Source organism: Corvus moneduloides, chromosome 10 (genome assembly GCF_009650955.1).
Source record: "Corvus moneduloides isolate bCorMon1 chromosome 10, bCorMon1.pri, whole genome shotgun sequence".
NCBI classification, from domain to species: Eukaryota; Metazoa; Chordata; class Aves; order Passeriformes; family Corvidae; genus Corvus; species Corvus moneduloides.
Window position 1 is genome coordinate 9,859,882 of NC_045485.1, and position 26,050 is coordinate 9,885,931.

Sequence of the window (26,050 nt, forward strand, 5' to 3'; positions counted from 1 at the left end):
TTTGACCTTCTTTGTCTCAGATGTTACAGAGCTACAAGAGTCTGCTATCTCATCCCTGTCACCACCATCTGGAGCCCTTTTCTTCTTTTCATGTTACTCAGGAGACCCTCTGGTATTTTTAGGAATACCAATTTATTCTTTTCCAGAAAAATATCTACGGAAGTATGCCAAAGAAACACTCCACAAACCCAGCAGATGCATTATGTGAAGACACCTTGCAGTCATTAAACGAGGTGACTACTCTAAAGCCCATCACTTCCCACTGCTTTTCACATCATCATGATTTTTTGACCTCTTAGTCTATACCCTTTAACAAGGATTTAAATACACTAAAAACAGCACAACACCCTCTGCCTGCAGTTTGCCTTAAATAAATCTTTTCTGACTTCCCACTGTAGTTTTCATTTTATTCCTTTACTCTCATTTATAATGACTCCTTGGCATCCTGTTTCCTAACAACATGCTATTAGCACTTCTGGGTTGTAATCCCCTCTTTAGCTGCCTAACCCAACGTTAGCATTAGCATCAGTGTTATCGTGTTATCATGTAACAGAGCTGCATGAAAAATTACAACAGTTGTGCAGCAGTTACAGTGTAATTACTTAGTGCCACTCAACGTGAAGTGCTGCAGCAATAGGTTGCATAACCAATTAAATTTCTGAATTCTGCTCACATAAGAAGCCTCTGAAACAATGTCACCATAGAGGTTTCTCAATCCTGTCTGCAACTGGTTTGTGCCTATGGTGCTCAAAAGGGAGCCAAAACCTGAGGTTTGCTGGTTTTTCCTACTACTCCCAATAGTAAGGAAAACACACTGCTGTGGTCTTGTGAACTGCTACAGTTATTAGAATTGATGTTAATATGGCAGAAGAGTGCTTGGGGGGAAAAAACAGTGTTAGATGAGTAAATTTACACTCCTCAGGGGTGTTCTTCAGCCTTAGACAGAGAACTCATAAGGAAAAAAGTAAATTACTTTTTCCAGCAGACTTTTATGATCATGTTACTGTTTATAAATATAAATTGTATGCAAATGAGAAATGAATAGGCACAGTAATGCCTATTCATTTGACTTGTGCAGTGTCTATGCACATCTGGAGAGCTGCTGCAACAGGCTGCTTTCATAAACAGGACAGGGATCTTTTTTGATTAACAATGTTTTCCATTTTCCTGATGTATATTTGTTAATAAATACTGTGGAATAACCAAAATGTAGCATTAATTATAACACAAATGCAATAAACTTTTGTAACCAATTTTAGTTGGCTAAGATTTAGCTATTTTCTTTACAGCTTAAAGCTGGCTACCAACTGTGCAATATGCCATAAGATTCATATGCATCACTCATAAAACTTGAAAAACAGTATTCTGAAAAACTTGAAAAATGCAAGTTACAGTTACCTTTGGAAAGGCAAGAACTCTTGTATAAAAATTTGTCAATGCCCATGCCTCTGTATTTTGCTACTAGAAGATAAACATACATACAAACAAAACAAGCTATATATAAGTTTTAGAAGACAGATACAACTCAAAGTAACAGCAAGATTCTCAGGCCTCAGTTCCTACTGAATTCTTAACCTCGGATTTCCAGTCAGTAGCAGGAATAGAGAAAATAGCGGAGATTTTACTATCCATACCAAGTAGATGCTTGCGATCTTTCCTTTTAAATTTAGCGCTTGCCTGATGCAAATTTCTGCAGCATTTCCTGGGCAACTGTCAAAGGCTATGAATTACATTCATCAACTAAAAATGTGGGGGGTTGTTTTTATGAAGTTGATTTTTCCTTTTTGCTTAGATTGGATTGGCTTCCCATTGGTCACTTGGTATAATTAATTTTTTGGTCTATAAAATTTTATAGAAGACTACAATAATAAATCAGTCTTTATCTCTAATTGATGCAATTCTGTGTTCAAGACAAAAACATTAGCTCATATTTTGAGAAAAAGGAAACCATAGTCGCTGTAATGCTATCCTATGGAAAACTTTATAAATTTTTACTCACAATCTCACAGATTGAAGCACGGCTGCTGTTACAGCTCTTTGATAAGAAGTTTGAGGCTGTTCCCTTATTTAACTTCTGTTCTCTCCTCTTTGGGAACAGATGAGAGTGATGCTATTTTTCATTAAAATACAGGAAAGAATTACGAAACCCAGTATGCACCAAATAAGAATTAAAATATGCACCTGTGAAGAGCTGCTGAAGCCAGGGCACTCTGCAAAAGAGGCATAAGTATGACACAGACACCACAGCAGGGCAAACAGGAGCAATGTCCAAGAAACAGCAAATCCGTATTTCACTTATTCCTTGAAAAATCTCTTGTGTTTTTGCCCATTGAAAAATTCACAGAACTACTAATACCTGTCATGGGATGACTATTTCAAACCTCCATCCTTCCTGGGTTTTCACTCCTGTTGCATGAAACATTTTCCACCAAGATACTCTTCCACATTAGTTTGGGTCTGTCCTAAAAATCAATCTCAGCTAGTGTCAGCAATGTCTGAATTGAACACTGCCATGAAAAGACCAATTGTAAGTTAAAGTCAAAAAATATTTTTTTTGATCCACTCAACTTCTACATCTGGGCTTTATAAGACTTGATAATTTTTTTCCAGTTTTTGTAGTTACATGAGGAGTGAATCTATATGAAGTGATCTTATGACGTTGTATTAGACAGTATTTTAAAAGTTTTAAAATTATGATATGTTTCTATTTTGCTATATGACAGACATAGTGTTTCCAAGGGGTTCCAAAGAACAATATGAAAATTTTACGAAGTTATGGAAGAGCCACTACTATTTGAGCTCAGGGAATTGTTTCCTGCAATCTACCCTGAGTTAACAACTCAAGGGCATCTCCTGTGTGCAATGTCTTTGGGCAGCCATAGGTCAGAGGGAGGTAAAAACAGTTCTCTGATTTGTTCCTACCCACAAATCTGACCACCAAGCAACATTAGGAGCAGAGAGACTCATTCTTGTTGAAACCTAGGTTACAACATTTATTTAAAATATTTTGCCCTTTTTGTCTGATGCCTACAAAATGTGGAACGCTCCATGTTTCAGTTTGGCTTGATTTGCCATTTCTTTCCCTTTAGAGCCATTCATACCTGTGCAGAGTGGGAACATAAAGCCTTAACAAATTAGAACTTACATTCCTCGGGAACATTTTACAGGTATAAGGTGGCAAAAACCAAGCAAACAAAAAAACCACAAAGAAAATCAGCCTTATTTGTTTTGATGAACACTAAGAATTTTCAGAATTATACCAAAATTCAGCATTCATAATTGGTGCAGATAAAGATTTCACTGTGTTATTGGGGCAGATTTCTGTAACTAATATTGTGACGTTAGGTTTTTGCTTCCTCTCTTCTTTGGTGCAAACATAAATTTAAAAACACCACCAAGAAAAGCAGCTTTCTCTCACATTGAAGTGTTCAACCAGAAGCTCCCCAGAAGCTTCTGTGATAGCTCATTTATAATAAAATTCAACAAGAGCAGTTAAGTGATGCTGTTGTACAGTTTAAGTGCCTTTGCTAATTTTCCTGGCCCTGGGGGAGGGGTGGTTTGTATCATATATTTCATTTGAAGCAATATAAATTTTAGAGAGCAATCAGAAACATTCCCTAAGGAGTTCAGGGGGACATCTGGACAAAGAACTTCCATTTATAAATATACACCATGCATTTTTTTGTAGCCACTCTTGCAATAATGTCTACACTCTCTTTCCTCTGCTTCTTATTGGAGATTCTGCTACAGACTTAAATACTAACACACACTCGTTATGGATATACATACTTGCACTGTTAACACACTTTCATATTTATGATCAAATACACATGTGAAAATGAAATTAATCCTTTACTAAGCAGAGTCTGAAATAGCAACCAGTCTTCCTAACTCGGCGAACCCCACGGCTGAAAGCCACACACAGATAACAGCACCTCAGAGATAAGAAGATGAGAAGCAGAAGAGTGGTTTGCATATTTCCCAGAAGATCCATCATCTCACTGCAGGATGGTGGTGGGTTGGATACATGGTTCAGTCCCAGAGCAACCCAGCAATACTGATGATCTCAACAACTCTCACTGGTTCACCTCTTCCCAAAGCCAGGCATTCGGACTATCTAGAGCTCCCTGGTGTTCATCCAGACTGTCTGTGAACACCACCACCAAAAAGCTGTTGAGCTGGACTCCAGCAAGCATCATATAAAAAGACATTCAACTGGGCCTTGTTGAATTGGTGCAGTTACTCATTAAAATTTATGGCCACCTTCTGTAGTAGACAAGACAATCATTCAAACAGCTGTAAAATTTACAATTGCATGAGAGATTAAACACAAGGAAAAGAGCAGGAAGTATCATAAATCATAAACACAGGTCCTTAGTGTAACACTAACAGCTAGAATCTCCATTTCCATTGACAAGGCTTAAAACCACATCGGTTTCATATTGCTGTATTTTCTTTAATGTGCTGGCTTACCCAGAAGGTAGACACCCTATGGTCCTAAGCCTAGAGGACTCTTCAGGGCAATAATGAAAGAGGGATAGGGAAACATTTATTTGGTTCATTAACTTCAAGAGCTCTGTGTTTTTCATATTATCTAAAGTGGAATCTGGTGCCTCCCCTACACAGGATGACTGCACCAAACACTGGGGCTCTGGGATGTGCATTTAAAATATAGGGAGCCCCAAAGTGTTGATGCTGCCATTGAAAGGAGAAGGACATCTGGCTCAATAGCCTGTCTCCTGTAAAAGGTTAGCAGATATTCCAGGTAAAAAGTACTGTAGATATATAGACCTAAAGAAGCTTAAATCACACAGATGAGATTATATGCACATTAAGAAGGACCAACAGCATCCAACCAAGCACTGTAGCAGTCTGGCTGGTATCATGATTAGACTGCTCCATGCGCTTAGGTCCATTGTAACTGCATGCAAGCAGATCTAAACAGAAGAAAACAAGACAGGAAAAGTGTTTTCTGTCCTTCAGTTAAAGGAAACCTGTAGATCAGCAGTATCCAAATATTAATAACACACAGTAAATTCCACATCCTTCTCTGCTTTCCTTTTAGAACTGTGGGAAAACAGATGGACCCTCCTGCATGCTCTTTAGGTCAGTAGATTTGCTGAACCAAAGAAAGAGAAAATGCCAACACCCTCTAGTAGCTTTCTGGGCTTCTCCTCAGTCTGCTGTATTTTTACTTTATCCCTTTAAAGATCTATCTTAGCAAGCCTGAAATACCAAAATCTATGTATTTAAAACACACTGAAAGATGAGGGGATTGTTTATCTTTTTTTAACACCTGCAGTGGTACTGGCCTTTTTGATTAGCCAGTGCCAGCATTTTTCTCAAGCAGCTGCAACATTTCTCTTAATCATCTCCCTTTCCCTACAGATGATACAGTGTCACAGCAGCTGAGACCAGAAGCATGAACGCTGAGATACCATGAGAACGGCTGTTCTTGCAACAGGAGTAGTGAAATGCATTCAGAAGTCACAAGAGATGTGGCAGCAACACAGCATATCCTTTTCAATTTAACAAGTTCATTGCTTTTGGAGATGGCTGTTCCAGCTTCTGGTAACTTACTGGAACTGTTTCACTGTTGTAAAAAGTGCATGGTATCAGCCAGAATAAAGTCTCTTAATTTACTTTTTCCTTTTTGAAGTTTAACACTAACACCATTTCTGCATAAGTTGTTTTTAAAATAATTATTTTTATTAAATAATGGCAATTTGCTCTCTGAAATAACTGAGGAAACCCCTGTGTACTACAGTAAGCACTGGCTGAGGCCTCCAACATCAAATTCTATCATCCTTAAAGACCTGACCCAGCACCATTAAACATTACTGGGAATTATGCCATTGGCTTCAAAGGGAGTAGGAACAGGCCCTAAATAAGCAAAACTTCTAGTTATTGCTCCAACGGGAGTAATCCTGTCAGGCCACAGAATGTGCCTACATAAGCCAAAAATTCAACAGTGCTTTCTAAATGATATCCATACACTTCCTATGAGTATTCTGTATTTACATATGTACAAACCACGGCGATGCATGTATCAGGTAATTGTACAGAAAGGCACAGGGGAGTTCTAAGAGAGCTTGTGTATGAACCACAGACTGTTTACCTGATGGGTTCAGGGCCCTTCCCCAATATAATCCCTCCAAAATATGCATGCACAGACAGACAATTAAGTCTCACAGACCAAATTGCCACAGCATGTCACTGGAACTTTATAATTAAGCTCTGCCCATCTTCTGCCTTACGCTGATATGAAATTAATTGAAGGGGGGTAGAATTGCACAGGGTTTTTTCCCTTAGCAGTGTTATTTTGACCACTGGCTGATTTGCTGACAAGTGAGGCAGATTGTGTTTGGACCCCACTGTGTTAAGCAGAAAAGGGCAGAATAAACCCCATACCCAGATATGTGAATTGCCTTTGCAGGCTGGAACTCTGTATTACTTCAATAGTTCTCATTGCTCACACAGCCAGTCATAGTAGAACATTGAGACAGGACAAAAATCTGTAAGATTCATATCTGGTGTCTATAACTTGGGGTATTTGAACCTGGGATTTTAACCCAGTGGGAAAGCAGACTTCAGAGCTTTGGAGAGTGTTCCAGTAAGCAGCTAAAGCCAGGGATGTCTAAATGACAGAATCACTGAATATGCTTACTTGGAAAGGACCCACAATGGTCATTGAATCCAACTCCCAGCTCTGCACATGACACCCCAAGAATCCCACCATGTACCTGAGAGTATTGGCTAAATGCTTATTGAGCTCTGTCAGGCTCGGTGCTGTGACTCCTTCCCTGGGGAGCCTGTTCAGTGCCCAAACACCCTCTGGGTGAAGAACCTTTTTTTAATTTCCAACCTAAACCTCCCCTGACACAGCTTGATGCCACTCCCTCAGGTCCTGTCACTGTCACCACAGAGCAGAGATCAGTGTCTGCACCTCCTCTTCTCCTCACACAGAAGTTATAACTGCAATGAGGTCTCTCAGCCTCCTCCAGGCTGAACAGATCAAATGCCTTCAACTTCTCCTCAGGTGGCTTTTCCTCAAGGCCCTTCACCATCCTCATTGCCCTCCTTTGGATGCTCTCTAAGAGCTTTATATCTTTCTTATATTACAGGGGCCAAAACTGATCACAATACTAATAAGCATGGTTTAAGAATTACTACTACTCCTGGTTTCGTTCCATCCCCCCACCCCGCTATTATTTATGCCTCACCCTTCCAACCCCAAAAGTCAACAAGGTCAGAAAGCTTTATTAAATAGGTTTTCTAAACTGCATTTAAATGCAATTTCCAGAATCTATTATGCTGAAACAACCTAAGCCTAACACACTTTTGAGAAGTCAGGCATTGCACTTTGCTTTTCTAAACCAAGTTACATTTCCTCCACTTCAACTTCCAGAAGGCTCAAAATATCTCCAGTCTTCTGAACCTTTAGCTTTTTCTTTGTATTTCACTATAAACATAGCCTTATCCTGCACAGCAAAGGAATCAAGGATGGATTTTAGGCCAGGATAAACTTTCAGAATAGCTCATTGTGGATTTTTCTCATTTCAGTATTCATGACTGTATTTGAAAACCACAGATATGCAAAAGAATGACACTTACTGGTATGAAACAGCATATTCAGGTTCAGTTTTTAACCTAAAGGAGTTCAAATCTATCTAATATGCTGAATGAGTAAACAAGATTTTCAGCAATACAGAAGAAGATATATTATACATTTGAAATTATACACCTCTGGTTGGCAGAAAACAGGCCGATTCCTCAGAGACAGAAAGAAAATGCAAGAAGCTTGAACTCCGCAGCTCAGGAGTTAAACTTCAATTAAATAATGAGGTCCAACAAAGATGATATTAGCTACTAACTCTTGAGACACCTACCACACCAAAACCCATCCTTTGCCAGAGATTCTTGTTGGATTATTGATTCAGTGAGAGTGCAATTTTTAAAGGAAATTAAATCCTGTTGAAGAAGGACAGTTCCAAAACCGGTAGATAACGATTATTGTAAAGGGAATTGAACATTGGAAAGGGAACATGCATCCACCTTGAAGAGAAGAGATAGCACATAACTGCCTTGAAGACAAAGAAAGAGATAGGGGAAAAGAAAATATGTTGTTTGATGTTATCTGAGACATAATGAAAGAAGCGTGTTCTCATCTGTGAGTTTTTAAAAACAAAGAATATAATGGACATGTGTATACACTACTCAAAGGAGAGTGCCTTCTCTCCCTCAACAAAACACTGAGGTCTCCACCCACAGCAGTTTTATTCATCAAGATCATGCTGGCTGACACAAGGATTGTACCAGCTCAAACCCCTTCCCAGCCCTAGGCACGGCCCTGGATAGATTGGCTCTGTTGGTAAGATGAAAGGTGAGGATTTCTCCCACTAACTCTCCAGATGAACTTGCTGGAGGCCTCCTGTGGCAGGAAGTCAATTTATAGACTTCTGACACACAGCAGCTACTGTCGAAAGCTCCCCACAGCTTTCGAAGCCACACTGACCAGTCTGCTGCCACAGCCTCCCTGCTTCAACAGGATCTTTGAAAACATAAGTTTATCCCAAGGGTTCAGAGATTTTCAGGGTTTTCTATTTTCTACATCAGATTGCTCACATGGAAACTGTCAACACAAACACATCCTCTGCCCTATTAAATATTTAAATACTTGTGCTAAAGGAACAAAGCACAAGTAGTTGAAAGTTTCTGTAAGGCTTGCATAGTTGTCACAAAAGTAATGAGTTTTATACAGATGTTTGAAGCAATTAGCTTCTGAGCAGGTTGATAGCATGCTAGGAAGTTTGATTTGGCCCATTCAGTAGTTGTAAAACCAGCCCACATTGTCTTCTGCTTTGAAATAGACCCATATACAGGTAAAGAATTGCTTGTCATCAGTGTATTTTACTAATAGCCTGCAGTTTGCATTTCTCCTGAGCCCCCACCATCTGGCATTTTCAGCGTACACATTTCAGTCCAGTACCACTTGCACTACATTTTCAGTGGTATCCTGCCTGCCACATTATTTCTCTTGGAACACAAGGATGCAACAAACCAAGGAATTCCAAGAGCTATTAATGGCCTTTTTCAGTTCAGCAGAAGTCAGGACGATTTTACCAGTTGGCATTTTTTTATTATTCCTATCTTAAGGAACAGCTTCTTTTCCCACCCTCTACTGGTATCTTGCCAGGAAAACAAAGCCACATAGTTAAGACAGATTGTCAGTAACAGACCTTAACCTGATAAGGTAATCACCAAATCAAGTCCTAAGAACAATGACAAGTAATAGGGACTGCTTTACCAGGTAAATGAAGAGGAAATCCCCCTGAAATAATATAAACCAAATTTCTGAAACACTGAGAATGACCTATCCTGCAGGGCAGAAATTTTCCGTGTAGGCATTCCCCACTAGAGCTGCTATTCGCTGTACCATGTTCAATGTACCAATTAGATGAGAATCTGTTTTCTTTTCTCTGCTTGTGAAGCTGCCTTTCTAAAAGCCAGAATCCTGCTTCAAGTAAAATACTTATTCTGGACAGGCTCTTTGGAAAGAACCTTTTTCACTAAAATGCTCCTGAAGGAGCGGGGAGAACACCTTAGCACAACAGAACACAAAAATTCCTGCAGACTGACCTAAAAGTCTTCTGAAAGCATCTAAGGATCAGGTGCGGGGGTGGCATGCACTGTTACACTTGACCAGGTAAATGGCCACCCTATATTTACAGCACCCAAAGCTTTCAGAGAAATACCTATGCATTTTGGCAGAGCAATTCACTAAGCAAATGCATGGTGAGAGTAAACTTAAATTTATATAGCTGGATACTGCATGTTAGAAACTCCTGATGCTGTAGAGATTCAACCTTTTATCATCCCAGAAAGACAATAAGGTCCTTGAAAATTCTTCCATGATCATCATCTTCACAAATGTGAAAAATCTATGTTATCCACTCAGATTCCATTCTTCTATTTCCCATTGTTTTAAATCAGTTATGTCCCTTTCTCCATCACTGCTTTTGTTCCTGTCTTAGTTCACCACATTTAAAAACCAACTCCTACAAAGAATCCAGCTACTTCTTGCCCTGGCTCTAATAATATTCTGCCACTATGAGAAAGCATATCTCTTCACCTGCAACCACTTCAGCCTCTTCACCAATGAAAATAGCTATAGTCAGTCTCTGATACTTTTGGATGAGACTTGGTTGCAGTGCTATTATTGTAATTTATTACATCCCATCCTCCCTAAATACCATTTTCCTTGCTGAAACCAAAGATCTCTTTTTCCTGGCATCTAGCAACCCTGCAGTATCTTTGCTGACATCCTGCCAAGATCTTTGCAGGTTCTCAGCAAATCTGTTAGTCTCTGCTGGGGCCAGCTGCTGTCTACAACCCTCACATATTCTGAGTTTCGTTCGATTAGAAACCCCCCTGAATATATTACATGCTTCTGACCTCAAGGGTAATCAGATGGAAAGACACTTCTGCCGACCACTGCAGAATCCTTAGCTTGCTAGCCCTGAAATTCAATTTGTATAATATCACAATGGGTGAGAAGAGATCAGGTCAGAAGAAGAAAGGAGTTTTCATCCAAGTCTTCCTCCTAAAGATTCAATCTTGGCATCATGTCCAGAGACATTTATCCCATCCTCCCAAAGAAACAGATGAAATCTCAGAAGCTGATGAGATTTGAACTGTTACCAACTTTTAAAAAAAAGCTTCAGAGCTGTCAGCATCCCAGTTCCAACCCTTCACAGACTGCAACATATTCACATGATTCAGCATTATTTCATTACATGTCAAATTTTTTCTATTTCAAGAGGGTTTTTTTGTAAAACTGGAAAGGTTGGATTGGTTGTCCTTTAGTGGCCAGCTAGGCTGCTCTAACTTCTGTGAAATAAGACATCTAACATCGTAAGAGCATGCACTAAACCCCCAGCTGTTTGGTAAGAGAGCACTATTAGGCTGCCCGTAGCCATGGGGTATGCTGTTGACCTACTGAAAGGGGCAAAAACCAGCCCTCAAGCCCCACAGTGTGCACAGGTACACAATGTGCAGGTGCTATGAAAAGCAGTGGCTCTAGGACTAGATGAAAACTGAGCCGGACTTCAAGGGTCAGTATGGTGGATTGACATGCCAAACCTGGCAGTACAGGTTCTATAAAGGAATTAGCCCAAAAAACCTCACTCTCTGCAATAACCATAAATGTAAAAGAATGGAAGTTTTTACAACTTAAATCTCAAAATATTGATCCCAAATAACTGGGGAGCAGTGAGGGAAAAGACACAGCTTCCAATCATATGCAGACCAAAAAGAAACAAACACCTAGAAAACAAACCCCCAGCACCTAGAAAACAGGTGCTCACCTACTTCTCTAGCCACTGTCAGGGATGCTAACATACCAAAAACATGTCACAGTCCCATGGGCTCAGGTTCAAAGGAACTGCAGGTTTGTAGCTGTTTCTGGGATCCAGTTTTAAGATGGCACACTTGTGACCTTTAAAGTGGTAATTGGCTTCAAGGTAGCATTTCGGTATGCTTTTCAACTCATTCCAGTATAAACTCATGCACTGCAATTTTTCCTTTCCCTGGATTTCAGGGCTGGATCAGACCTTTGTGTGCCATGCTTTCTAGAAACTGGGAGTTGGCAGATCTACCTTACCTTCTTGGCTATTATTGTTTTGTGAGCATTAAAAAATGAAAGAGGCCATGAACACAGCAACTGAAGGAAAAAGCAAAGCAACTGAGCTACTACCTGGAGCCTTGTGAACATGTTTGTTGCAAGAGATGGTCTTTGGGTGTTCTGGTTTAATGCCTCAGCATGAGTTGGTGCCACACGACAGCGATGTCGATATCACTACTGACTGTCCTTATGGACTAGCAGTTACTGGACCTTCCTGTCCAGCTTGTCAGCACTTAGAGGAGTACAGGCAGGACCTTCCAGGCACACAGAGTTTTCCTCCAGTTTTGTACAAATGGAGAATTAGCAGGTGAGAACCTCAGAGAAGAACCTCACAAAAATTGCATTCATGTACCCATCTCTAGATCTTTCAGAAACTCATTCCCTTATAGATCTGTAAATATCTTAAACCAAGATGCAGTGTAGTTACTGATGCAAAATGCATCCTTAGCAAGCCTACCAGTAACAATGCACAAGCTTAATGCATGGCATAACAAGCTGCACATCAATATGTGATCAGCATCAGCTTTTGAGCTCTGCCCTGTAAGTGCACCCTGTGGGTGTGATGACATCATTTGTGCTAAATACCAACTGAACTCCAGACCTCCATTCTCAGCTGACCAAACAGCCCCACAACAGATTGTGGGGGTATTAAAGGATAGGCACATGCTCATCCAACTCAAAAACCTTTGCTAACATGACTTCCCCTTCAATCCACATTAGTTCCAGCTAGACAGCATTTGTGTCATGGGAGAAAAACAAGTAGATTAAGGGAAAGAACTGTACCTTTCTTTAGCAATGCCATATTGATATCATGAGGGTCAATGCAAAAGCGCTCTTAATCTGATAAGTCAGGTGCAAGACTCAGTATTACTTCTGCAGAGAAACGCATGTTGTCACTAGAAAATGTTTCAGCTACAATAGTGCCTCTTACCTTCAAGCATTCCACACACAATTGTATTTTCTGATTGTCTAGGAAAAACTGCTTCTTCATGGTGATGATCTATTCCTAAATTAAAAAGCTCTAAGATATCTCTAGAACAAAACAAGTATGCCCAAAGAGTAATGCAAGATCTTAAAGGAATGCTATTGAGCAAGTCTAATAACTGCCTAGAATAAATTTCACTAAATCAACAATTAACCATGAGAGCAGAATCAGAGAATCACAGAATATTCTGAGTTGGAAGGGACCCACAAGGATCATCAGTCCAGCTTTTAAGTGAATGGCCCACAGAGGGATTGAACCTGTGAGCTGGGTATTATTACCACCACGCTTACCTCCTAGACAGATAAATATGAAGCTGGGTGATTTCATTTGAGTCTGACCACACCAGTGGTCACTCACATCCTATTTCATAGGATGCACATGTATGTTCCCACTCAAAATTTGTTTCTATTACCTTTGACAGTATCTTTAGAAAGCAAGATATTGTATAAATTGCTGTACAGTTTGCAGATAGTTCCAATTTTTGGAGTTCAGGACATGTTCATTTACACAAAAGTGTTTAACAGTTCTGGACAGCTTCTTCTGCAGCTCCTAATCCTATATACATCCTTCACCGTGCTGCAAGGTGCACACTCTGCAGCAGGAAGGACATGACTCTTTACAAGGATTATCAACTCATCTGTTGGATTGATGCTTTGAACACTGGCTACTATTTTCTGAATTTTCTTTTATAATGATAGCACTACCCTACTGGCCAGATACAAAGGACAGGCGATTAGAGGTCTTTAAGCAAAAATTTTACACAAGATACATTAAGGAAGTTAATGAAGGCCTGACACTGGGGAAGGGGATAGCATTGGTATTCCATACAAGGGAATCCCTGCTCAGACAAACAACATATTACATATTGGAGATTAACAGCAACATTGCTAAGGAAAATCCTTTTTAAGGGATCAGTCCAGGGAAATTTTTAGATTTTAGTCCAGAGCAAGCATCTTTGATATTAATTGGGATTTTTACATATGCTAGATCCTTCACCTGGGAGAATTTCAAACATCGCAGTATTTTTCTCCTCACCTCTTTTATGTATTCCTCTCAAACATTTAAGCACCTTCATTTTGTAAATTTACTCACTGGCAAAGTCCTGGCTTCATTTTTGTTCCTATGAGGTGTGACAGTTTCTTCTGGGCCTGAGTTTTTCCACTTGCTTTAGCAATATTCATAAGCTAAGTTTACACATATGCTTAGATATACCTTGGATTGGTATTTAAGAGAAACAGCTCTTGTGAATTTGCTTGCATATCCAGCACATCCAACTTCTTTCCCTGTGCTGTGATCCACTCAGAACGAAAATGCTCACGTTTCAAATCAATTGTTCCAAAGATTTGTAAGCATATTAGGTGGATGTCAGTCACACTAATTTAAGTCACCCTGCTGTGCAAAAGAAATTGTTCAAAAAAGTCATGCTCCCTCTCAATCACAGTGTACTATAAAGTAATCTGGCATAACCAATTCAGAAAATATCAGACCCATAACTATACAATGTGAAATGTAGTGTTAAGATGCTTTTTAATTAGGATTTAAAGCTCATTTTGCAGTTACTCTATGAGACCCATTTTCATCTTTAGCCACCTAGTACTGAAAATTAAAGATTTGCCACATGCACTATTTAATAGGTCAAACACAATGAAATTACAAACATAGATAATAAGGGAGAATCCTTTATTCGGTGAGGAAAAAGAAATCAAATCTAGAAAAGACTACATACAGAGCAGAACTGGTTGGAAAGCTTTCGTTAAAACAGGTGCCTGCCCTGTTCTCCTGCTTGACTTGCTCCCAGCTCCCTCAGAAAATTAGAAAAACACTAGAAAAAAAGCTGTTCATAAAAAGTTACCTGAGGAAAATGATATCATTTGAAATTTTACAAACTATTTTATTTTCCAGTCAAAACTACTTGAAAGGAAATAAAAGATACTACTACTTGTGCTATAAAAATGAAAGTCAAATTGCTCTTAATCAAGTTTCTTGAACCATTTCAAGTCCGTTCTTCTCTACAAGTAGAGTAAGTATGGACAAATAAGACTTTTCATTGAGCAACATTTGAGATGCTGGGTTTTACTGCAACTTAGGATATACCCATATGTCCACTTCTTTGATGAATCATAGTATTACACTATGTTTTAAATGTGTATTTCCATTAATAAATAATTTCTTAAAAAATGTAGAAAGAGTTGAATGAGTTAAGATGAGATGCATACCAATTACTAATATAATCTGCTTGCACATTTCAGACTCATGTTCAATTTCCTTTTTGATCAGAAGGTTTTCTAACCCTGTCACTGACAAACTTCAATAATTTGTCTGGTCACAAGGTGAAATCACACTGAAATAGTGCTTCCTAAAATCTATAAACACTTCAGGTACATGAAAAGAAATTGAAAATTTTGCTTATTTGAAGATTTTCATTTTTCATTTTAATATAATAATTACAGCAGAATCCAAGTTTTACAATGTAAAAAACAGGAAGTCAAAAAGTGATTGCTGAAGAGTCTGTTGTGACTTGGAATGAAGCAATCATAGGAAATCTCATCTGGGGAAATGTGATAGTTTAGTTCTGTAGAAACAGTTCGAGAAACTCATATGACAAAAATTAGAATATCCACAACATGAAAGGAAACCTCCACCTTCTTTTTTGCCCTTCCCTTCAACTGTACAGTAACATAAATTCATGGGAAAACCACTATTTTCATTCTTCCCTATTTGGTTCTAAATGATATAAATAGGGTTTTTTCCACCCATTTCCCCATTCCTCAGTTCATTCCATACAACCCTTTCTTGCATCTTGGTATAAAAAGTGGAAATAAGAAAGAGAAAGGAACTAGACAAGAGAAAAAACCCTCTTCTCTGGTGAATGGCCAATGCCTCTTAGTTAGAAAAAGTTTTTAGAAGGGAATAAAGTTTTGTACCCAAAAAACAAAACTTTAGTGGGAAGGGAATCTTGCAGCTATGAAAATAGTTTTGTATCAGGGTCTCAAAACATTCAAAAGTATTTTTCCTACCAAAAAAAAAACCCCACACAAAAAAACCCCAAAAAACCAACAACGAAACAAAATCAAAAATAAAAACAAACAAAAAAAACCCAACACAAAACAAAAATACCCCACACCCCACCACCAAAATCCATCAGCTAAACACCAACTTTTCCCTGGCTCTCATAGTTGGGTTTGGCACTTCACGCTCTTCTGGGAAGTGCCAACTGTAGGGATGTCACGTTTGCATCTGCGCCTGCCTTTTCCAACAACTCCCAGCTGCTTCAGTGAAGAGAACAAAAGCCAATTCCCAAATTCAGCCACTCAACAATCTTAACATCTAAGGATAAAACACACTCACCTTTTATGAGCTGGCACAGAGCCCGTGCACTATTTAAATTTCACTTTAGTTTGTTAGGATTGTTGCAAGGACTCTTCTGGGTCTTTCCATAGACATGATTTCCCTCTTCCCAAGTGAGCTCCTGTACATAACTCAAGCAAGCAACAACTCATAGGAAGATCTCGTTTGCTCTGATTATATCAGAACATCACTGACTCTTCCCTCTCCGAGACCATTCTAGCACTGCAACTTTGGATATAGTTACTAAATATTGAAAACACCTACGTCAGCAGACCTTTGTGGCTTTGTGCATTGACTCACATCTTTCTTCTCAATTTTCTTCCCTTTTGCAACTTTAAATGCCTGTGAGGGGAATTTTTGTCAAAGTGTGTCAGTGGCAAAATCAGGGCACCAGCTTGTTAAGTAAACAATCAGCCCCCAAGCCATTCCAGAAAAAGGAAGAGATTTCTCATGCTTACATCTTTTGTGAGCTAAGGTTTATTTAGGTTTCAAATCCCTCAAAGCAAGCATGCAATGTGTAGAGCAGAAGCCCATAAGAGAAACATTTTACCCCTATTGCTAACTGAGAAGGAACAAGGCTTTTAAAAACAGATCAGAATGCCACACTTCATTAAACAACATCAGCCTTTCTTTTAAACTTTCTCTATTTTTCTATTGCATTCATTTGTACCTATTTTTAAAAGGTAGCTTAGCTTCCATATAAACAAGATATTAGGTAACCAATGGCTCTTAATGCTCACACTGTACAAAGAACATCCAACTGGAAGGAAATCCCTCCCTTTTTTATTTTTCTTTTGAGTCTAAGAAGACATGGATATGATTCAAAAATAGTCCGGGCTGTATAGTTAAATGCAACTGGTTTGAAAGAGACAACAAAGAATTAGAAGAAATTCGTTCTTGTTTGTTAAAACATCCAGGATCTCACACATTCTACAGGTATTATAGATACATGCAAAGATGTAAAGGATGTTAATTTTCCATATGAATGCAAAGATTTTCAGAAGGACGCAAAGAAACCTGATACCAGAAACCTTTCTTTCAGATTTGGTTAAAGAAAATAACACCTTAATGGAATAGCTGGCTGAAGTTCACAAAGCTTGAGAACAACTCTGGACCTGTTTTCAAACATTCACAGTTTTCCATTGACATTAGAGATGGGTCTGAAGTTTCTTCAAGCTGAAGGATATTCAGACCCAGGATGGAATGATAGGAGATTCTAGATCTGAATATAAGCTGCATTCAAAAGCACTTGGATCCTGACTGTGTATAAGAGCTCCTTTTCAAATAAATCAAAGATAAGAAAGCCTACTGAATTCAGTCTAGTTAAAATGCACACATAAGGCGAGTGCAACTTAAATACTCTTTGTTTTGTTATTGGAGGAAAATTAGGGTTCCATAGTGAGCCCCAGCAGAATAGCTGCATCTCTTACCATGTTCAGTGGAAGTTAATGGTGACCCATCACAATAGGGGCCCAAGTACATTATCTCATTGTCAGGAGAATAGTTTTTTTCATTTTGCAGCAAATAAAGCAAATTTCACCTTAGGTGGATTTAGTGTGCTTATAAAGGAGCAGAGAACACAAGTCATTCTACAGGAAAAGAAAGCCACATATATAATTTCATATCTTTTCCTTATTAAAGAATAGCAAGCTTTTCCAAAGGTTTCCTCAGCACCTCTTGTGATGACTACCTCTATACCGCATTATTTTGTGAAAAACAGAAAGAAACTTTATAGAAGGTTCACCACAATTTGTTACTGCTCAACAGGAACATAATCTGGACTTCTTGCAGTGCTATAACCCAATTTAATTTCCCTGTCAGACCACCTGATGGATGGGTCTATAGAGTTCTCAAATAGAAGATAAAACTTTCAACCACTGAAGACAGATAGTACTTTCCCTTTCATTTGCCATCCAGGGATTCAACCATCACCTCCTCAGCAGGGCTTGACTAATTCAGTTCTTAGTTTTTTTGAACAATATATTTAAGTTTTTTTCATTTAGAATTAAAACAGAAATAAAATATAAACATTTGCATAGTTGGAAATCTCTGGTCTCTGGAAATTGCAGCCTGAGCACTATGTTATTCCTTCATTTTAACTCCCAGCAATGCTGACCTTAAATACAGCCAAGAGATGAGTATTCAGCCCAGCTGCACTGAGGCTCTGAGTGAGATGTGAGAGCTTGAAAAAGCAATAGACACATGAACTCACTAAGTTTTCCTAATATATTCCCCTTTATAAGAGTGCTAAAAATACTTCAGCTCTCGATGCTCTCTTCATCAAACTCTGAAAAGTATAACCACACCTACACGTGAATGGGAAATCCCCTCTGAAAATGTATTAAGGCATTTTAATAACAATAGGTTTATGATTATTCTCATCTGTGCCAAACATTTGTTTTTCTTAGCTTAAATGAAGGTAATAACGCCCTGAGTAATGACATTATGCTATTATTTAAAAGAGAGTATTTCCAATTTGTGTAGCAAATAATTCAACCTTTTCAATTTATAAAACTGAAATTTTCGATTAGAACTTTTCAAGAAAATTTACAATAGATTGAATAAGTTTTGATGACCAACTTGTTTCAAGGGAAACACAGCTAAAGGCAACAGACTCTAACAGAGCTGGAGGACAGAAATATCTGGATACATACATTTCACACCCAAGGTATCATATGATGGTTATTAGCCACCATTCTAATTCTGTGAATGGTGAGCAGACTTAAGAGTCAAGTATTCTATATGAAAGACAAGAGCAACAACATTCCTGCACGAGTTGTTTTAGGGCCCAGCAACACACAGTCCAGGACATAGAAATTAAACTGACTTTGCCATCAATACGCTAATTAGTAAAAACTCTAAGTGACTGCAAACAGGACTAAATGCAGAGATCACCACATGAAGAGCAAAGCAAGCTCACAGACCCTTACCAGCTTCGCACACTGATTTTTAAAAGTCTACCTCAAACCTACATACCGTCCCAAGCTTTCCTCAGTAACAAAAATCAGTAAGTAGTTTTTCTTCTTCATGAAATTAAGTCCTTTTCCCAAGGACCCAGATACCCACTTAAAGGCTGATTTCTGTTTCTCCAGCCTCAGTAGGAGTATGAAAGCCAGGATAAAATTGCATATCACGGTGTTCTGCTCCTCTTCCCCTAATCCTCTTCACCACTCCAATAGCGATATTTAAACTAAATGCAGCTCAAATACCAGGGATATTTTTCTAACATTCAAGAAAATGTGAAGCAACTTTGCCTTTGTCAGATCTGCATCTAGTCCTCTAAATCTAACATAATCCAGCTTTACAGGTTATTCTACAGCAATTGGAATTAATTCCTAATGAGTCTGTGCAGTCCAGGTTTTTTCACTGAGGGTTAGATCAGACACCACCTTTCCACCCTTTTGGATTTGTTGTTTTAATAAGACATTTGCAAATATCTTTGTGAAAAGTATAAAGCAGGCAATAGCTACTAAAACAGGATCTTTCTCACTATTTCCTCAGCAATCAAGTAACTGCCTTCTGGGAACTTTTGCAGAAACCAAAGTTATAGATACTGCATTCAGAAGTCAAGATTAAAGCTCAAAAGTAATGACACTTGTTAAAGAAATAACATATTTACTCAGAAATCCTCAGCAAATGCACACTTTATGCAGAGAATATCCTGAAAAATGCGTAGGAGATGCACTGATTTTCATACCAAAGACACAACTTCCCAGAAGTGGAGCTTTTGTTGTGCAAGTAAATCATATTCAGCCTTTATGGTGACATTTCAGCGTCTCCAACAGTATATCTGAGTGTATGTATAAGGTTTTTGTTACTCTTTTTCCCAAGGAAGAAAGAGTTCAGTGCTTTCCATACACTATTTGCTTCTCTACGGGAAAATTGCCAATACAGAAGCCGGCATATCAACAGCTAGATAATCTTCCAAACTTCTCTTCTTGAGTCAGAAATAACACTGAGAAGATGTCTAAGTCACTGGATTCATTGCATTAGCGATGATGTTGCAAAATTGGAAAAGCTTTAATCAATTTAAGTGACTCAATAGTTTGACCAGCAGTCAAGACTGAAAAGACTATGAAAAGACTGGAGCTGCAGAAAAGATGATAGCATTGATTAGGGTATTAAGAGTCAAGATTTATCTCTCATAACACCCAAGGGCAAAGTTTACTTCAAACAAAAAACAAAGACAGTATGAGATGACTATTTCTCAGTTTTCTAGTGTTGGCTGAATTAGGTGTGTATAACCAGTCTGCCCATAACTGCTCCATTCCCCAAAACCAGCTCTCTTTTAGTCATTTCCAAAATACTCTGTCTTCCACACTTACTAGAGGTTCCCACTCTAGAAACCCAAACTGGCACACAGATCTCTAAAAAGATACTTCTCTAAGGACATCACCTCACAGCAGAAATTACACCTTACTGTTTTCCCTCTTCATTGCATATGTCTTAAACCCAAATCTCTTCAGCATCCCTCATTTCAGAAGATGGGATTAAGTTCAGTACAAAATGTTTGTCCTGAATGAAGCAGGACTACATGGCAGCTTTTCATTCCATGATTGTGCTGTTTCAGAAAGTAAGAACTGCAGAACCACATTAAGGGGTAAAGTAAAATATTTCAATATTTTAGTACAAACGTTGACAAATACTCACTTTGAAACTATTAGGTACATCTACAATGCTATAAAAACAGTACTTGCTACCAAAAATATTATAAAACTCTATAAATTATTTACAGATTAAAGTTTGCTATCAAATTTTCATAAGCATCTGTGAAATTCCAGTCAATCAAATCACACAAAACTAGAAGTTCTACTTCCACACTTTTATTTCAAAATCCAAGAATTATCATAAAGTTATTAGAGTTTAGATGTAGCAAGTTTGTATTTAGGAAAAACACATCTATTTCAGATTTGAAATGCCTGCAAAAGCAGGTTTCTGATTGTAGATAAGGACTACATTAAGCAGTTCAATATCCATCAATATACACACAATTTATTTTAATCTTTCTCACATAGCAAGTCCTGTCAAAAATTTAGCTGGTTTAACACTTAACATGGTTATTCCACAATCAACACCAAACTCATATTCATGCTTTTGCAAAGTCAACAGCTATTGTAAGAAAAAGTTATGTTACAAATTACTCTAACAGCAGGATTGTACAACAGATGAACACGGGAGTCATTTATAATGCATTTGTTGCTATTAAAAAACAAATAAACATTTATCGTCTGTGCTAATTAACTTTACTGCTGAATTAGTAGTATTCCTCACTTCTTAATTAGAAGAAATACTGCAAGTATGGCATTAAAGTCAAACCCTTCAGTGTAGTAAAGGCTGACATATTTTAAAACCTCTCTCATCCTTAAAACATATGGAGCTTTTGGAGCTACATGTACTACGTTCAGTACTGACACCCTCCACTGTGCATAAACACATCATGGAGCAGTTTAAGGAGGAAATGTTAGAAATAAGTTACCATAGTTTGAGCACAAAATCTAAGTACAGCCATTAGCAGACCTGCCTCACCCATAATCGCAAATTCCTCCTGGTGCAAGTCTAGGAAGTCAGTATACCTAAATACCAGGGCACACTGTCCTAGCACATCTGTCCATGGAAGTGGAAATTCAGCTTGGCTATGACTATCATCTCCATCAGCTGTCACAAAGTACGCGAAGCATTTACATCGTGCATCAATAAACATTTCACTGTTTTGTGGATCTTTTACTTTGTCTTGCTGCTGCCAACCCCAGTAGTACTTTGTGGCAAACCTAAACACACATCCAGTTTGTTCTCATGAGAAAAAAAACAACAAAGCAACAAGTATATCATGTTACCTTTACTGAAGTCAACAGTCATGTCAGAATCAAGCCTGTGTGAAAGCAGAAAAGTATCCAACAACAGAATCTCTGAAAGACCCATTAGGATCATTCTTTTTCCTCATCTTAGTATATAGAAAATTCTCAAAGGTCTGGGCTGTGCTCAACATGTAGCAAAGGACCTGTCAAAAGGAAGAGAACAACATGGTGAATGAACTGTTCAGCATGTCCGTTAGAGGAAGGGTTCCTCAGCTCTCATGAATGCCAACTAAGTCAGTAGGCAAGATAAAGAATAAATTCTGCTTTGCTCATCTCTAGACATAATTATTATCTTCATCTCTTGACATAAGAGGTCATAGTTATTCATTAAAACTGTTATTTATCTCAATTATATAGTAGTAAGAATTTCTTATAATGCCTCATTAAATGTCTGCACATCTTGGGCAATACTCAAGGTTTGACCTAAAAGTTAATCTAAAATATCAACCAAAACAGTGTCTACTACAGCCATGAAATGTTGGCTGATAATTTTATCTTTCAGGAATCTGATGTTTAGGTCCCTGTACCATCTTATATTTGGTTTTAATTTTGTGATTTAAAGAGATCCAGTAGACCTCCTCCATGGTAACTATATTTCTGCTGTGCTAAAAGGCAGAACGAGATTCTACCACAGACAAACACAAATGCCAGTGCTTACTGTGCCATAAAAACATTCCAGGACTGGATACCAGGCATTTTCTTTAATTTAATTAAAGCAATACAATTTTTCTCATTCACAAGCAATCTGATTTTTTTCAGCCTACCTACTAATATATTTTTCAAACTCTATCAGTGCCACTAAATATTTTCAAGCTTTTTTTTTTTTTTTCAGATGAGGAAAATCAATTACTACCAGCTTGCCAAGCACATGATTCTGTAAGTACCATTTCATGAGCACTGAAGAAAGACCATGAGGTTCAGAACGTTGGAGCTAACTTCTTGCTTGCTCTTTTCTGCATCTTCACTTTCATGCCTCGGAGAAGGATGTTGTATTAGAGCTCTAACATTAAAGTTTGCCCCATTCATTTTGGATATAATGGTTCTAGGAAGTACACCATAAGTTTGGAGGGCTTAAGTGAGACCTCAGGCCTTGAACTAACCATAAACACAGCGATCTAGTGCTTCAGAACTGCATCTGTACAAATATTGCAAAAGTCCTTGTAAGTGTTGATAGAAATAGAAAAGTTTGCTTCTGAATCAGGCAAAAGATGTTGCCAAGAAAAATACATGGCATTGAATATATACAAATGTGAGTGCATATAAGCATATTTTTATATGACCATCTTCAAAAGCTTAGAAAGTGTTTCTCATATTAAGTTTTCTAGTGGTTTGACTGCAACATATCCACCTCATATTACAAAAGGACACACCATTGCACTACTGCCACATTAGACAGCACAATGGCTCGGAGAAGTAAACTGAGCAATTCACCCTGAGCTTGTTTATGAACTAACCATGGTTATAAGTCTATGCAACTAATCTAGTATTTGTTGCATTACTACTGATTTGCTCAAGGGTGAGTAACTCTAGAGTCCTGTCCACGTGCCTGGAAGATTGACACACACAAATAATGCCATGGACCACATGACAAAGTGAATTCAGAATTCCTTGTAGTGTTCAGCATCACAGTTCTACAGATGTTGACCCTGAGTAGCTGCAAAGAAGCTGATCAACCCTTTAATTATGGTTAACAAACCAGAGGCAGATGGGTGACCGTACAAGTGATATAAACATTCAAAATGCCCAGACACACAGAGCTGGTACCATTTGTTCCTTCCAGGAGATGGTAATCAATGCAAACCTATGCATTAGTTATGAGGTGTTTTAATTCCAATAATAAATATTTTGTGATTGATGAATTTTTCCCAGCTGTTGTCTATGTAGCTCTTTAATTAGAGCATGCTGGCAGAGGCTGTTAATTCTTCATTGAGTTGCCAGCTCCATGGCATTCCACTTTCTGCAAGGCAGGGTGACAGTTGTTAGAGGGACTTGGGCGGCTGGTCAGGGGACCTGACATTTGGCAAAGGATCAACGCATTAGATGACAAACCAAATTCCATCAGCTTCCTAAAAATACTAGCAGGCTGACAAACAAAGTGCCTTAATTGCTGGTGCTACTGTCTTTGATGGACATTGGCTCTAAAAGCACAGGAACGTTACTGTTGTTCCCAGAGAAGAGGGGTGCCAGCCAACCATAAGTACCAGGAAGGAAACAAAATCAGCTGCCTTTGAAAAAAACTAAACCTGCCAAGAGCTCTGGCATTTGCTTTAAGTATTTGACCTCCTGAATCCATATGATTCCCTTGCTGGAATACTCCATCAGGGGAAGGGAATCCCTGGCTTAGGTATCATGTGACATATGCCTAACCAGGGCTTTAGAGGTAGAGATTCCCAAATGGGTACACAAAACAGAGGGAGCCTACACTACTCCCTCACTGAAGCCTTTAAGGCCTGACTCAAAGAATGACATTCAGAGGCCAGCAGGATGCTTATTTTCATCCACACTGTGCATCACAAGTGGCAACAGAACTGCCAGTTGTGAACACAGCTCCTGCACCACACATTTGTCCATTAAAAGCTGAGATTTCCAAACTTACTGCACACATGCCAATAGTTTTTAGATGCTGTCAAGCTCAGTAATATATTCACACTGGTCACCAACAGATGAAAGCAACTTACTAACGATTCCCTGAGACAACTGGATATTTAGGATACTGACCTAAAACAGAGAGTTTGAAAGTTTCCTGTTCTTAACCTTGGTTTTGTTTCATAGGGGCTGTTGCAGATTAGATTATTTACAGTACCAAGAGGTTCAGAATTCAGTCATTAAAAGGGGTCCCTGGAATCAGTCAAAATTCATGTCACAAACAAATAAAACCCTTATTGTATTCCAGCTGCAGGGAAAAGTTACCTTCCCAGCAGCATAATCTTTGATACTGAATGACAAGTTGTACTGAATGTACAAATTCATCTATGTGCAATTGCATTCGTGCTGAAAAGTTTATGAAAAATTAAATTATATCTGTTTAATAATAATTCATTTATTATTTTTAACTTCTGGGTATTTAAATCTCAATTTGACACTAGAAGTTTTTGATCTCAACTAACAAACTCAATCTCAATGGCAAAATTCATCCACCAAAGAGCTTCTTCCATTAGAAAAAAAATTCTTATTCCCTTTTTCATCAATAAACTTTTCAACTCAATTAAAAATGTTCATGATTTATTGCTTAATTATGTCATGCCAATATACAGAAAAAATACCTGTTCAAAAGGTGACTGTTTCAGCACAAGAGATTTAAACCTAATGCCAGAACTACCCACATGGGTGATGGTTCTTTGCATGTGGTAAATGCTTCTACATAATGAATTAAATGAAATACTAGTCTCACCAAATCCTTACCCACCCAAGGTAACTCAGACTTTTTTCCAAGGTAGTGCCATAGTCCCCTTATTTTAAAAGAAAGTAACAAATGAATGCAAATTATATGGTTGTGAGAAGAGGCTTAGAGTCTCTCTCTTCCTCCTTGCCCCACATCCCTAAATCTAAAAACAAGGCAAAGTTTTAACATTCGAGATTATTTTAAAGAAGGTGTTATATCAAAAGTTCTTTTTGTTGCTTAGTGGCTCAGCAGCCTAAAGGCAGCTAAAACAACATTGCTCACTACTTAGTTTCCTATTTATTTCTAACAGAGTTGCAAAAGACAAAATTCATATGATAGGAAGAAAAGTCACGAAAGAGCCTGGCAAAACCTGCAAAAACCAGCAGTGCCAAGTCTTATACCATCCTATTCAGCAGCTCTGCTGGATGGCTTTGCTTGCAGCAATTCAAATTTTTCAAGCAGTGACATGGAGCTTACCCTATAATTTGTCATAATACTTTTCTAAACAACAAATGATCCACTTCACGAGGTTTGGAGAGCTTTCCCTGCAGCTCTGTTACCTGGTGAACCCTTCACTGAACTTACCAGAAAGTTGAGAAGACAGACAAGACAATTTTATAACCAAAGAAGACATGGCAAAGCTCTCCCTGGTTTCAACAATAGTAGGATTCTCACACAAAGCCATTTAGCATTTCATACCTGAGTATGAGTTGTACATGAAAGCAGAGCCTGACCATATAAACAGTTATTCCAGAAGTTTAATGTCTGCTTGCTATACTTTGTCTGCATACTTCATG

At 38.3% G+C, this 26,050-nt stretch overlaps 1 protein-coding gene across 4 annotated transcripts in view; it reads right to left on the bottom strand.

Moving 5' to 3' along the window:
- Nucleotides 1-26,050, bottom strand: part of IRS1 (insulin receptor substrate 1) — a 307,581-nt gene that overhangs the window by 100,275 nt on the left and 181,256 nt on the right. For 3 of the 4 annotated variants that reach the window (XR_004241992.1, XR_004241991.1, XR_004241990.1), the window contains one exon: nt 21,851-22,014. The exons of the other annotated variant lie outside the window; for it this stretch is intronic. The gene's annotated coding sequence lies outside the window, so the exon portion shown is untranslated. The remainder of the gene's footprint in view (nt 1-21,850; nt 22,015-26,050) is intronic. 4 annotated transcript variants of the gene reach the window in all.